Here is a 14512-nt window from a genome sequence, read left to right as displayed (position 1 = left end):
TATTATCTCTTGCCTTTAAAACATCTTTTATAGATGAGGAAAAAAAGACACTGGATGATTAGCTTATCCAAATGTACATAGCCAATTAAAGTAGTACAGCTAGAATTTGAACCTAAGCATTTTTACTAACTTCCACCATTAAGCATTTCCCATTTAAGATTTTAAAATCAGCATTTACAAAGTTTGCGTACAGTATCATTACAGATATCCAGTTAAAAACTAACATTTTACTCATAATCATAAGCTACTATTTTCCTATAGTGATCAAATGAGGCATTTCTGCTTGAAAATGTGATGATTCTATAATTTGACATATTCTACATATATTTATATGAGCATGGATGACTATCTCAGCAGGTCTCAGCAGGTAATACTTTTTTAAAAACCAATTAAAGAGGCCTTCCAGATAAGCTTTCAGAATTTGTAAAATGGCCAACTAGTTCAATGGATTATCTAAAATCTTATTAGCTTCTCCATACTTACAGGTTTCCCATAAGGAATCTCTGCTTCTATCTTAGAAAATCCAAAATAAACTGTTTAAATCTGACTTCATTAATTTTTAAAAGCCATAAATACAATTTACAAAAGTGAAGTCTGAAAGTACATATGAAGAATATCATAATTTAAGAAAAAAAGATGTACCTAATGCAAATTTGTGCTTGTGCTTTCTGCTTGAACAACAAACTCTTATCTATTGTTCCCTAACAATCTTACATATAAACAAAAACTTAAAGTTCTAAAAATATGTTATTTAGCCAACAAATATATATTGAATAATCTATTACATTAATCTAGGATGATTTACAATAAAAAGTTAAATAGGTTTTCTGAGTGCATCCCCAAATCAAGCATGTGGGTCCTAGAAAGGTCTAGCATTTTACTGCTTTTACTTCCTATTGTTGTGGGAATCAAACATTTTTGTGTAAAAATCATTTATTTTCCAAACCGCAAGGAATTTTCAACCTTGAGAAAAAGTATAGCTGTAATTACATTTGCTCCAAAAAAGGTAAACATTAAAACGGAAAAATTCAAATGATACATTCATGACTGTTTATTCCATGAAGAAATACAAGATATGCAGCCATTTTATGTTTTGATTGATGTGTAGGAAATCAGTTTTTCAAAGTATTTTTTTCACCTAATATATTCTACAATTCTTTTTTAGAATGTGTAAGGCTAAATTACCTCCAATGTGTAACTTATTGGGGTTACTCTCTCTCTCAAAATAAATAAATACATACATACATAAATACATAAAAAACATAAAATAAAATAAAATAATGTTTAGCTAAATCACATATGCTTTAAGATATATCATATGGAAATTCCAGGTTTTAAAAAGTCCAGTGAGGAAATTTATGACTGAAAACTCATTTTATTTTTAGTGACAATCACTATACAAAGCAAGCAAATTCCAATCTGGTTCATCCTTAAAAAGGGGTAATATTTTCTCCTCTCAAAATTAGCACATACTTAAGTATAAACCAATATAATTAAGTACTGTATTTGATTTTCACTTTGAGAGTCTAACTTGAACAAATGGGGATATCAATAGGGAGGTAAAAAGAGAAACTAAAAGAATAAACAAACAGTGGCAAATATTATTAGAATTTAGATAATTAGAAAATTAGATCACTTGTAAAGCTTGGGCTTACCCCAAACTTTATTTTCAGATTTGAAATACAGAAGATATGACTGATTATTTGATTGATTTCTAGATCCAAATAGTTTTATAGAAATCAAGTAATACTTGGTCATTTTATCAAAGATCATAAAAGAGTCACAGATTGCACTATTAGCTACTAATTCACAGACTATATGACAGTTTCAAATATGGCTAATTCAGTGAAAATAAATAGAGTACATTTTGCGGTGCATTAGTCTTAATTAAAAAAAATATATATATTTATTTATTAACCCATGAAATTAGTAATACCCTTCATTAATCTGTTTAATTTAGTTACCATCAGGCACTACTTATCATTAATGAATAGAAATATATTTTGATAAAGAAATCACATAATCATCTAATGAACTGTGATATTCATCAGCTTAACGGGAACTACCCCAGTAATTGTGGACCAGATTCCTGAGTATAATATTGGTTTCAGCTGTTAAGAGGTTGAAGGGTCAATAATTTTCAAACTCTTTTCTTTAAAAATATCTTCAGCACAGGCTGAATTTATGAAACTGTTCAAAGCAGAGCTTCTATAGTTGAGGCAGGGGTCCACAATACCACTTCATCTTTTCTCCCCTTCCCTTCCCTGAAGGCAACCTACTCACACTCCTCAAGCTCCAAGGAGCCCTGTGAAAATCTTGGATTCAGACCCAGTATCACACTTTTGAGACTGTGAAATGCATTCAAGAACATGTACTGGTTCCCTAAACAAAACCAAGACCTTATGGATGGCAGAAAGACCATCATGTATTTTGCTTCTTTCTCTACCCCTGTTTGTCACAGAGTTATCAAAGAATCTGTCACAAACTCCTAAGTAATCAGGTGGAAGACAATGCAGCATTTTCCCTGCAATTCCACAGCCCAAGGAAATACAAGGCCTACTTCACATTCACATGTGGAGCTATGATTTAAGGCTAGAGCATGACTTAAGGTCTGCTTCCAGTGTTTAGACAAGAAGAGTTGACCGAGAAATCATTCTCTCACTTGGGAGCAAGAAGTCCTTAGGAAGAGAGAAAAATGTCTGTATAGAAAAGACAGAGGAACAATTCTTGGATTCACAGGTCCTCAAGGAAGCAGGCCTTCACTGGACAGGCATTCTCAACTACTTCCTTCCTCCCGTCAAACCTAGAGGATCTAGGGAAGAGGGAGAAAATAAGGTAGTCTGAGACCAACCTGAGCAATGAAAAGACAGTTAGGAAAGGAAAGGATAAAGTAATTCTAGTAAGAGCAATTTATTTATAGTATCCCATTATTTTAGTCATTAGTTTTAACTTTCTCTACAATAAAACTTTACCTTGGCTAATCACTAATAAAATTGGATGACATAAATTTTACCTACGCTCTCTGCTTCAGTTTTCTTGGCAGAAAGGCATGCTAATAAACTGTGACTTCACCAAAAGGAAGGCTATAGAAGCATTAAAAGGAAAGATTGGTTCTATTTTGCTTGTGAAGGTTGCAATAAAGAGCATTCATCCTGCTATTTTTCCCTACTTATTTCTTATTTTCCACCAATGTTCAAAAAGTTTAAGACTATAGTCACAAATAGTGAAGATCTGCAAAATGGTAATCTTACTTTAAGATGGGTATCTCCAAATATATCGTGTGTAAAGTAGACTACATCTACTCAAGGGTGTACTTGGTAAATGCATATCAGGATATTTACCAACAAAAGAATGAACTAATCAGCCTTAAAAATTTTTTATTCTTAGCAATAAATGACAAAGCTTAACATCTTTCCTACTTCTTTATAAGATTCCAGAGATCACATATTTTAGTCTATTTTTTAAGTTTATTTTTATTTATTTTGAGAGATAGAGAGTAAGCAGGGGAGGGGCAGAGAGAGAGGGAGAGAGAATCCCAAGCAGGCTCCATGCTGTCAGCTCAAAACCCAATATGAGGCTCCAATTCACGAATCCATGAGATCATGACCTGAGCCGAAATCAAGAGGTGAACGCTTCATTGACTGAGCCACATAGGTGCCTCTATTTTAGTCTAATTTTGCAATATATCAATAACATTATGTTACTGTAGTTTATTAATTGTATCTGACTCATTTAGGATATAAACAGAAACATATTTGTTGAGCAACAATTATATGTATGACACTTACTAGACACTTTTTTTCTTGTTTAATTCTCACAACCATCTTTATTTTTAATCATTGAGTAAACTAAATCTCAAAGAAAATATTATGGATAAGAAAAGGTGTGCTTTCAATTATATCTAATTTTCACACAGAAATTTAATAAAATATACCAGGAGAGTCACCTTCTTTGCTACAAAACCTGATGTGTCGATATCATCCACATATAACCAAGTTCATACTGCCTCTCTTATTTTTTTTCTGCTTCCTTTAACAACACAGTTTAAAACCACTTTGCATATACTTCCCACAACCTCCCTTTGTCTTGAGAATTAAGAGCAACCCAACTATTGTGTGACAACAGCACCATCTATTGGCTGCAAAGGGATCCAATAGATGATGCTTATCTATTGATGATCCAATAGATCATGCTCAGGTCATGATCTAAAATTTTTCAGCTGAGTGAAATCTATTTGAAAACAATTTTTTTCCTCACAGATATACATATTTTTTCTCCATCTCTCCTTTTAAAACCTGTAGAGTTATTGCATCTCTCTTGATTCCATTGCTAACCAGTATGTGTTTTTGCTAATGTGCAGCAATTCACATGAACTGTGGATTAAAAGGGATGTGAACTATTATGAAAACTAACTACCATTTATGACACAATTTCAATGGAAAATGTGTTGAATTTAAATGAGCTGCTTACATAGAACTTTTGGAATTCAAGTAATTTGTAGGTTGGAAACTTGTTATAATACTAAAACATATAGAAGTATTAAGTCTTTCACTGTGGCTTCCAAGGCAAATAAAAGAATGCTAATACAAAGCAATACTTCAAATATTTCCCTCCCGTCTTCAGAGTTGATAAACATCTGCCTTGTCCTATGGAATTTGGATCTTGCCCTACACGCAGGGGAACACTCAAATATTTGTTGATAATAATGAGAAGGTCCATTGCTATTTTGCAGTGGCTCATTAAAGCTACATCAGTGATACAGGTGGGAACAGCTCCAATTATTTTGACTTTTATCTCTATGATGAAAACTACTAGGACAACATCTATAACTCTAATCACTTAATGAGCTCTAATCATGAACTTTTATTTGAAGCTATGCTTTACTTGGATGTCCTTATGCTTCTGTGATAGAGAGTTCTATATCTTCCTGTAATGTGTCTTTAATATCTAATCCTTAAAGTCCTATCTTTATGGTAAGCCCTGTAAGTTTCCATTTGAGGAAATTTTGTGCTGAAGCAGGAGAAACATGTATGATTGCTCAAGCAAATTGGTTACTATGAAGTCACTTTTCTTGCTGGTACCTATTAAGTAGCAAAGTGTTTTTGTCCCTTGGTCTATGCCCTGCATCTCAGTTCTAGAAATTTCTCCTGAAATCCTAATTTGAGTCCAATTTTTTAAGGCAGGGAAAGACCAATCACTGCTCATAAATATTATAACTAACTGTTATTACCTGCCTAGACACAGGCTATTCTTGGTAAAAAGACAGACCTTATTCCCATACTCTGAGACCTGTCTAATGCTGATGTCCAGTGCCTAGGTGTATGACCCTCTCCTCACTGTTAACTATATTCCTGCCTTGCAAATCATCTTTCCAGCACTATTTTATTGGCTCCCCAAGACTTTGGAAAACTATGATCTTGCCTGTTCCATCAGTAGTTATGAAATCCATCTCTCCCTATCTTCTACTGCTTTTCCTTTCAAATCTCTGAAATCCTTTGATAGTACTATCATTTTACTCATTTCCTAATTTAAAAACTTCAGTTGTTTTTACAATATGAATATACTTAACACTATATTTTTATGTTTAGGTTGACAAATGCTATGTTTTATATCACAAATGAGAAAAAAAATTTGGAAGTTGACTTTTTTTAATCTTTTTTTTTTTAAAAGTTTATTTATTTATTTTGAGAGAGAGAGAAAGAATGCAAGCAGGGGAGGGGCAGAGAGAGAAAGGGAGAGAGAGAATCCCAAGCAGGCTCTGCGCTAACAGCTACATGGGGCTTGATCTCATGAACCATGAGATCATGGCTTGAGTGGAGATCAAGAGTCAGAGACTTAACTGACTGAGCCACCCAGGTTCCCTGGAAGTTGACTTAATAAAGTACAAGGTGGGGCACCTGGTGGCTCAGTCAGTTAAGCATCTGACTCTTGATGTGGCCTTAGGTCATGATCTCACCATTCCTGGGATGGAGTCCTGTGCTGGGCTCTGCACTGACAACATGGAGTCTGCTTGGGATTCTTTCCCTCCCTCTCTCTCTGCCCCTCCCCCGCCCACACAAACACACATGTGTGCATGTACTCTCTCTCAAAATAAATAAACTTAAAAAGATAATAAAGTATAAGGTTATAAAGGGCACAGGGATTTGAGCCAGATGGTCAGGTGTCTTACTGCACCAGGGCTTGAGCTAGCCACACAACCTGCTGCTGCCTGGTGGTTGCCTTGATGGCAAGGTCATTAGCCCTCTCTATAGCTGCCAGTGCCTTCTCCTTTGTCTCCTCCTTGGCTTCCTTGGCTGTCTCACCAAGGGTTTTGGAAGGGGTCTCACTGTGCAGCTACAAGATGTATTGAAATCCTTTCACAATCTTAGCCACACTACTTCTGAACTGGGCAAGGCCAAATTTCTGGCAAAAGAAGAAAAGGCAGACGATTGTGGACAGTTCTAGAGACACCAAATAAGCTAGAGACCCATGCTTCCTGCTGGATTTCAGTACAGTCGCTTTTATCAGAATTCACACAGCAAATACATTGCTCCTCCGCCACCATCAGCTGGGTGTGGTCAGTCTGGTTCTGCTGTTCTACAACAGAATCCTCTAGGATGTACACTGAGTGAGCAACACTGGTAGGAAACAGTCACTGGGCCCAGCAGGGTACCCTATTGGTCTCTGTCAGGAGATGCTAGGATAGGAGCTTTTGGTCAGAGGTCACCTGCAGGTGCACTGTGTCTTCTGTCAAGACACATTTGCTATAGGGATTTGGGTACCATTCCCATAAGGCTATGAACACTTGGTCCCAGGAACTCCAGAGCACTCTCTGGCCTGGGGAAAAACTTCACCACCATTCTGGCAGGGGCGACTCAGCACCTGCACTGCATCTGGGATGCAAAGCCATGAGAGGCAGTGGGGTGGTGGTGCTGGGCCATGGCTCTGTGCAAGCCAGCTAGGCTCACAGCTCACTCACCTCTGCACCCAAGCAGCAGCCACTGCCCTGAGGAGCTGTGAGCCACAAGTGAAAATTCTTAAGACTATTTTTTAAAAATATAAATTGACCTTACTACTAGCTCCCTCCTCAACAGTGCCAACTTTTCAACACCAAAAATATACTCTGATCTGTTCCTTTTATTTTAATGTTTGCACCACCACTCTCATCCAGGCCCCTCTTATTTCATGTTTATATTAACTGAAAAACCTTTGTAACTACACTGTATTCTGATGTCTTTTCTTTATGTTTAGAAATCCTTTCTTTGGGGAACCATTCACTATTTCATTCCTTGTGATCCTCCTCTGTCCACTGAGATTGGCGGGGTGTGGGTGGGCCTGACGGGATGCTATTACCCCTCCAGCTAGAGGTGGGAATGTGAACTAAATTTGGATGTAGTATTACAAACCTTTAATCACAAAAAAGGGACTGGGCACATGACACCGCTAGGCCAATCAGCATTTCCCTACAAATTTTGCTGGAGCATCCAGGAAAGACTCTCAACCTCTAAGGATCCTAAGTTATAAAGACCAGACAGACCTCAAACTGCTGGGGCCATAAATTCTACAGTGTGGAGAAAACCTATATATGAATGAAACTAATGTGAAGGTAGGTAGAGTCATCTGATAGATACAACATATCCTCATGATTTTGAGCACTTGAATCTAATTCAATTTCTGTTCAGTTATATTTTCTAAAATATTCTATTAGTTAGGGTAGGCTAAGCTGTGGTAGCAAATGGACTCAAAATTAAGTAGCTTAAATGAGAAATTTCTTTCTTTCTTAGGTAAGAGTCCTGGATGGATGCTCAGGTAGGCCAGTTCTTCCCCCATAGTCATATGAGGATTCAGACTGAAGGCTATTCAGCCATCTTCAACAGCTGACTTCCAGGGTTTCCCTGAGCACTGCCATTTCATTCAGCCAGAAAGAAGAAAGAGCACTGAGAAACAAAGGGAGATTTTTACTGATTAGGCCAGGAAGTGACTCATAATACTTCCAGTTACAATGCACTACAGAAAACCTGGTCATACAGCCACACCTAATTTAAAAGGAAACTTGTTAAATGTAGTCTAGCTGTGTGTCCATGAAGAAGTAGAAAGTGGATTTTGGTGGAAAGCTAGCAGTCTTTACAAATATACTGCTGGATAAATAAAATTCAACAAAGACACGGAATACCAGGCCATATCATACTGGCCCCAGAAAGACTGTGACTGAATTAAAAATCAGCTATTGTAAAAAAGTATTTCAGAAGGAAACATATCAAATCTATCAAAAGATGTCATCAGGGATACTTGTTAATTATATTGCGTAAAGTCTATAAAAACTATGGGAGAAGTTACATCAGATTTCAGTACTAAGAATAACAGAAAAATAACAGTATCATTTTTCTCTTATAGGACTAAGAAAGATTACCAACAGTGACCCCGTGTTACAGAGGGTGCAGGAAAATTAAGAAGTTCTTATGCTGTTGGGAATGTAACTTAGCACAAATTGTGTTACCAACTGTTCTTGTCTCTGGATTACTGAGAAGTTAGGAGTGTGGCCCAAAATTATCTCTGGTGGGGCAATTAACAACAGATTTTGTACTTTCTTATTGATTAATTTAAAAAATGTTTTAATGTTTATTTATTTTTGAGAGAGCATGAGTGGAGATGGGGCAGAGAGAGAGGGAGACACAAAATCTGAAGCAGGCTCCAGGCTCTGAGCTGTTAGCACAGAGCCTGATGCAGGGCTCAAACCCACAAACTGTGAGATCATGACCTGAGCCAAAGTCGGATGCTTAACTGACTGAGCCACCCAGATGCCTAAAGAAATGTGTATTTTTTAAAGAATAAAAGCAAAATGAGGCTATGTTTCTTTTTGGAAAACAAAACAAAACAAAAATAGTCCTGTTCCTTCACAATAGTTATTTACATGATGGAAGGCTGTCTCTTTCTGAGTTGGCTGCTACAAAGCTCAGCGATGCATTTGCAGTCCACTCTGAGAAATGTGCAGGTAATTGTAGTTTACATTACAGCCTCATATCTGGGTCCACTTTTCCCTCACCCTGATTTTACTTGTTCCCTTCACTGCAATTTTATACCTCTGTCTTTGAATCTTCAATCTCGTATCTCTTCTGGAAGAAGGAAGAGAATGATTTTATAACAGTTTTAGTGTATCACAACTCTATCACTCTTCCTATACAAAACTTAAAATTCCACAATGCATATATTTTTCTTAAAAAGAAAATCCAAATTCTTCATCTTAGTGTTTACTCATTTTAAAAAATACAAACATTTTGGGGCACCTGGGTGGCTTGGTCGGTTAAGCATCCGACTTTGGCTCAGGTCATGATCTCGCGGTCCATGAGTTTGAGCCCTGCGTTGAGCTCTGTGCTGACAGCTCAGAGCCTGGAGCCTGTTTCAGATTCTGTGTTTCCCTCTCTCTCTGCCCCTCCCCTGTTCATGCTCTGTCTCTGTCTCAAAAATAAATAAACGTTAAAAAAAATTTTTTTTAAAAATACAAACATTTAAAATACATTTTAAAAATACAATAAATATTTATTTATATAAGCACATGTATACATACACACACTGAGTGCCTAGGTCAAACACTGCTCTATACATGGGAGTAAAAGAAAGAAGGCTCAAGTTGGTCACAGTCTGGTTCAATGGTCCCAGTATTTTTCTTTTCATGATGACTCATATCAGACAATGTAACGGCCTCACATTCCCAGAGGCTTACCAAGATGTATGCTATGTACACTTTGCAGCATGATAGCAACAACTCTGTCTCTGATCTGAGACACACTGGTGGTCTCAAGGGTCAGATGGTTAAGAATCACTACAATACAGGGAGGTAAGTGTAACAGAGAAAATGCTATCTGCCATGATACCACAAAGTAAAAAATAAGGGACCCAGAATTGTGGAGTATAAAGAAATGGGAAACTTTCTGTAAGAGCTATTCATCGAATAGGAGTTATAAAAGTAAAGGAGGAGGAAAACAGTGATTTCAGATATCATTCCAGAAAATGGAAAATTAAAAAGACAATTGGATTTTACACAGAAGATGGTGAAATGTTTCTAGGCACTTGAATATATGCTACTTTAAACAGTATGTCACCTTTTTGGCAACAATGAAAAATCAGCTAATCCATAGGACAGCATTTTCAGACAAATGAAGCCAATTGCTTTGAAAAGAAAATATTTCCATCCAGTCTGACCACTTTAATAAAAATAATTTTTAAATGACATATTTTTTTCCCTTGCCTTAGTAAATGAAACCCTTTGTGTACTCATTTTCTCTTTGGATCTCATGCTAATTATAAATAAGTAACATAGTATACTGTACTTCAACCTACATAGGTCCTACTGAGATTGGCTTTCTGACTTTAAAAGATTCCACCACATCACAATGCCTTAGTTATTTCTTACTGCCAATCAGTGTTACTGCTTCTAACTTCTTGACTTCTTAAGCTGTGATAAGCCTTACTCGAGGCCTGTCATTTGGGGTACAGTGAAGGAGAAAAGGGTCACATGGCACAAGTTTTCAAATTTAGACTTTTGCCACAATCTCTAAATGAGACTGGACATTTTTCATCCTAAGTCCCTCTGTATCAGAGTTTAATTTAAAATGTATGACTCTACCTCACATTCATGAGGACAGCTCTTATAAAAAACAAACCAAAATGAAACAAAACAAAACAAAAAACACCAAAAATCCCCAAATGAGACAAGTGTTAGCAAGATGTGGACAAATTAGAACCCTTGTGCACTGTTGGTAGGAGTGTAAAATGGTGCTGCTTCTATGGAAAACAATACGGTGGTCTTCAAAGTTAAAAATAGAATTAACACTATGATCGAGCAATTCCACTTCTGGCAGAACAGAAAGAACAGAAGTGTCTCAAAGAAACATTAGTACACCCACATTCAGAGCAGCATTACTCACAACATCCAAAGGTGAAAACAACTCAAATGTCCAGTGACAGATAAATGGATAAACAAAAGTGGTAAATAGATACAATGGAAGATTTTTCAGACTTAAACAGGAAGGAAATTCTGACACATGTCACAACATGGAAGAACCTTGGCAACATCATGCTAAGTGAAATAAGCCAGTCACAGAAAGCCAAAACACAAATACTGTATGATTCTGCTTATATGAGGTACCCAGAAGAGTCAAATTCATAGAAATAGAAAATAAAATGGTGGTTGCCAGGGGCTGAAGAGGGAGGAGGGGAACTGTTAAGTTGATGAGTTTCAGTTTTCCAACATGAAAAGACTTCTGGGCACTTTAGTGCACAGTGAGGTGAATGTACCTAACTCTACTGAAATGTGTATTTAAAAGTGGTTAAGGAGGCGCCTGGGTAGCTTGGTCGGTTAAGCGTCTGACTTCGGCTCAGGTCATGATCTCATGGTCCGTGAGTTCGAGCCCCGCATCGGGCTCTGTGCTGACAGCTCAGAGCCTGGAGCCTGTTTCAGATTTTGTGTCTCCCTCTTTCTCTGCTCCTCCCCTGTTCATGCTCTGTCTCTCTCTGTCACAAAAATAAATAAACGTTAAAAAAAAATTAAAAAAAATAAAAAAAATAAAAGTGGTTAAGATGGTAAATTTATATTATGTGTCATTTATTATATAAATGTAAATAAATATTTATATACATATAATTTATAGAATTTGTAAACTTGGGAGATCCTACTAGAGGAGCTCATCATCAGGCCAATCCTTAACATTCTTAGCCTTATTCTTTCAGCACTCATTCAAAAATTTTCTGCGTTAGGTTAAAAATATCCTCAAAAAGTGTTGTGGAACTCGACAAGGGTGAGGATTGTACAAAAATGTGAATGTACTGAACGCCACCATATGGTATACTTTAAACTGGTTAATTTTATGTTATGTGAGTTTTACCTCAATCAGCAAAAAATCCTCATATGCATTTGGCATTTAAAGATTCCCAAGGACAAGGGCTACAACATGAAGAGTTGTGGCTAGTTTCTGCTACTGGCACTGCATTAAAACCTCACACAAGTCTAACAACATAGGAAGGAATAAAATACTAAAGTAATTTACTAATATTAAAGCCGCAAGAAAAGTACTTTTTGGTAACAGGAAGACAGGAGATTATGTGAGCAGATATAGTTTACCACTAGCACCACCAACACAGACTAAAACTATATATAAAGGCAACAAGCCTGTGATTCAGGGCTCCTCTCACCTGGCAAATTCCTCACCTATGAGGCCTGCAGGATCAAAGAGATTAAACAGATAGTGGAATCAGATCTTGGAAAGCCCAAGAATGCCATGACAAGGTACATGGACTTTTTCCTTGACACAACAGAGAGTCACTGGCAAATTTAATAATGTAGCTGATGAATAGGTTCAAAGATGTGTTTTAAAAGAATCACTTTGGTGGCCACTTTGAGGGTGAAGTGGAAGACGGGAATGGAATACCAGACTACCACAATAATCCAGAGAGAGATTTATAAGGTGAAACAGGTTAAACTGTGGGATCAAATAGATACAGGGTTTAAGGCATGGTACCTGGTGGTTTTCTTAAATTATTCCTTTTAATCTCCACTTAGCAGCTTAGTATTATTATTCCCATTTTACAGATGAAGAAACATAGGATTGTCCCAAAAGAAACTTGGGTCAATGTCACACAATTAGTTGGTAGGAAAAATGGAATTTTAATTTGGTCTATAGGACTTCAAAGACTGTGCACATACATTTTTCTACTACCTTGTGGTATCAACCAATATACAACCAAAATAGTTAAAACGCTTTATGTGACAAAAATGTGAATACTTCCCATCAACAGCACAGCTAGCCCTCATGGAAGATAAAAATCAATGTCTTATTCCCTAAATAACTTTTTAGTACTTGATTAGATCCTAAATTACATGCACTAAAGCCAATTTTTACCTGGAAGTAATTTTTCTTTTTAAATACGGTTTTATTAAAGGAAACTGTTCATGCCAAGTAAGGGTGAGCTATGTCCTCTTGTGATCTAATTATACCATTTTAAATAAAAGGTTACATGAATATATTGACTCAAATAGTATATAAATAGAGGCCATAATCCACAGGATGTATTTGGTCTTTGAAGTTGCCATATTAAAATCCTTTCTATATATAAATATTACAAAGAATACAAAACTCTGGTATAAATACAAAATGCCTAATTTGGGAGATTAAGGAATATTGGTTTTTAATATACCTTGGCTTCCACAAATGACAGGGATGGATGGTTTTACCATGTATGTTGTGTCAAAAACAACTTGAGGGGCGCCTGGGTGGCGCAGTCGGTTAAGCGTCCGACTTCAGCCAGGTCACGATCTTGCGGTCCGTGAGTTCGAGCCCCGCGTCGGGCTCTGGGCTGATGGCTCAGAGCCTGGAGCCTGTTTCCGATTCTGTGTCTCCCTCTCTCTCTGCCCCTCGCCCGTTCATGCTCTGTCTCTCTCTGTCCCAAAAATAAATAAACATTGAAAAAAAATTAAAAAAAAAAAAAAAAAACAACTTGAGACACAACCACAAAGCCTAACAAAATGGACCTGATTGTGAGGGTTCTTTTGCCACCACTCACCTCTCAAATCACCCATTCTAATCCACTATGGTCAAACTTTGGTGCTCTTAGATTCTCAAAGATGGTATTTTGCACTGCCTGACTGCTTCTAGCAAAAAGATGAGTAATGTCTAGATCACAAAGAAAAATGAGCAATGACATTTCTCTATTATAATCTCAAGGGGAAAAAAACATGTTTTGGGAAAAATTCTTATTGACGGGTTAGGATTAAATTTATTAAAAAAATTTTTTTAATGTTTATTTTTGAGACACAGAGAGAGAGAGAGAGAGAGAGAGAGAGAGAGAGAGAGAGTGTGAGCAGAGGAGGGGCAGAGAGAGAGGGAGACACAGAATCTGAAGCAGGCTCTAGGCTCCCATCTGTCAGCAGAGCCTGACGTAGGGCTCAAACCCACAGAAGCATGAGATCATGACCTGAGCTGAAGTTGGACACTTAACCAAATGAGCCACCCAGGCGCCCCGAAGTGTTTAGGATTAAGATGAACTTTACTGAGATTAGGAAATAAGGTGATCAGCCCAGGTATAATGGCTTCAAGAGAGTTAGTTGCCTGGGAGACAGCTTGTGACAACTCTCACCTCTCAGTGCAAATTATCAAGCATTTCCATTACCCCTATCCTTAGGCAAATTTGCTTACTCAACAAGAATCTTAATTTTATAACTCTAATGTCTCATTCTTCACCTCACATAAAAACAGAAACTATCCATACCTTTGAAACTGTTCGAGGTTACCTACTGATTAAAGAGCAACCACATTTTAAACTCAATCTCCCTTTCAAAAAGTTTAATATGAGTAGGCACCAAACCAAGGACACAAAAATAATTTGACAACTGAGTTATTTGCCAAGAAATGATATGAATATTGATCTGTGTTTTTTTCTTGATTTAAAATGGATAAACAAGCAAACGTATCTCCTCAGTGAAAGCCATCCAAACATAATTTCAAAACTTCCCAAATTATAAAAAGAAGGAAGAAGCAAG

At 36.9% G+C, this 14512-nt stretch overlaps 1 protein-coding gene and 1 pseudogene across 1 annotated transcript in view; both read right to left on the bottom strand.

Moving 5' to 3' along the window:
- Positions 1 to 14512, bottom strand: part of NDUFAF2 (NADH:ubiquinone oxidoreductase complex assembly factor 2) — a 174373-nt gene that overhangs the window by 81094 nt on the left and 78767 nt on the right. The window lies entirely within an intron of this gene.
- LOC124518604 (PRELI domain-containing protein 1, mitochondrial-like) lies at positions 6166 to 13552 on the bottom strand (annotated as a pseudogene).

Source organism: Lynx rufus, unplaced genomic scaffold (genome assembly GCF_022079265.1).
Source record: "Lynx rufus isolate CCGP_SWC_20201006 ecotype Redwood Valley unplaced genomic scaffold, mLynRuf1.p SCAF_1, whole genome shotgun sequence".
NCBI classification, from domain to species: Eukaryota; Metazoa; Chordata; class Mammalia; order Carnivora; family Felidae; genus Lynx; species Lynx rufus.
Note: the sequence above shows the minus strand (reverse complement) of the source record. Positions and strands in the feature narration are given on the sequence as shown.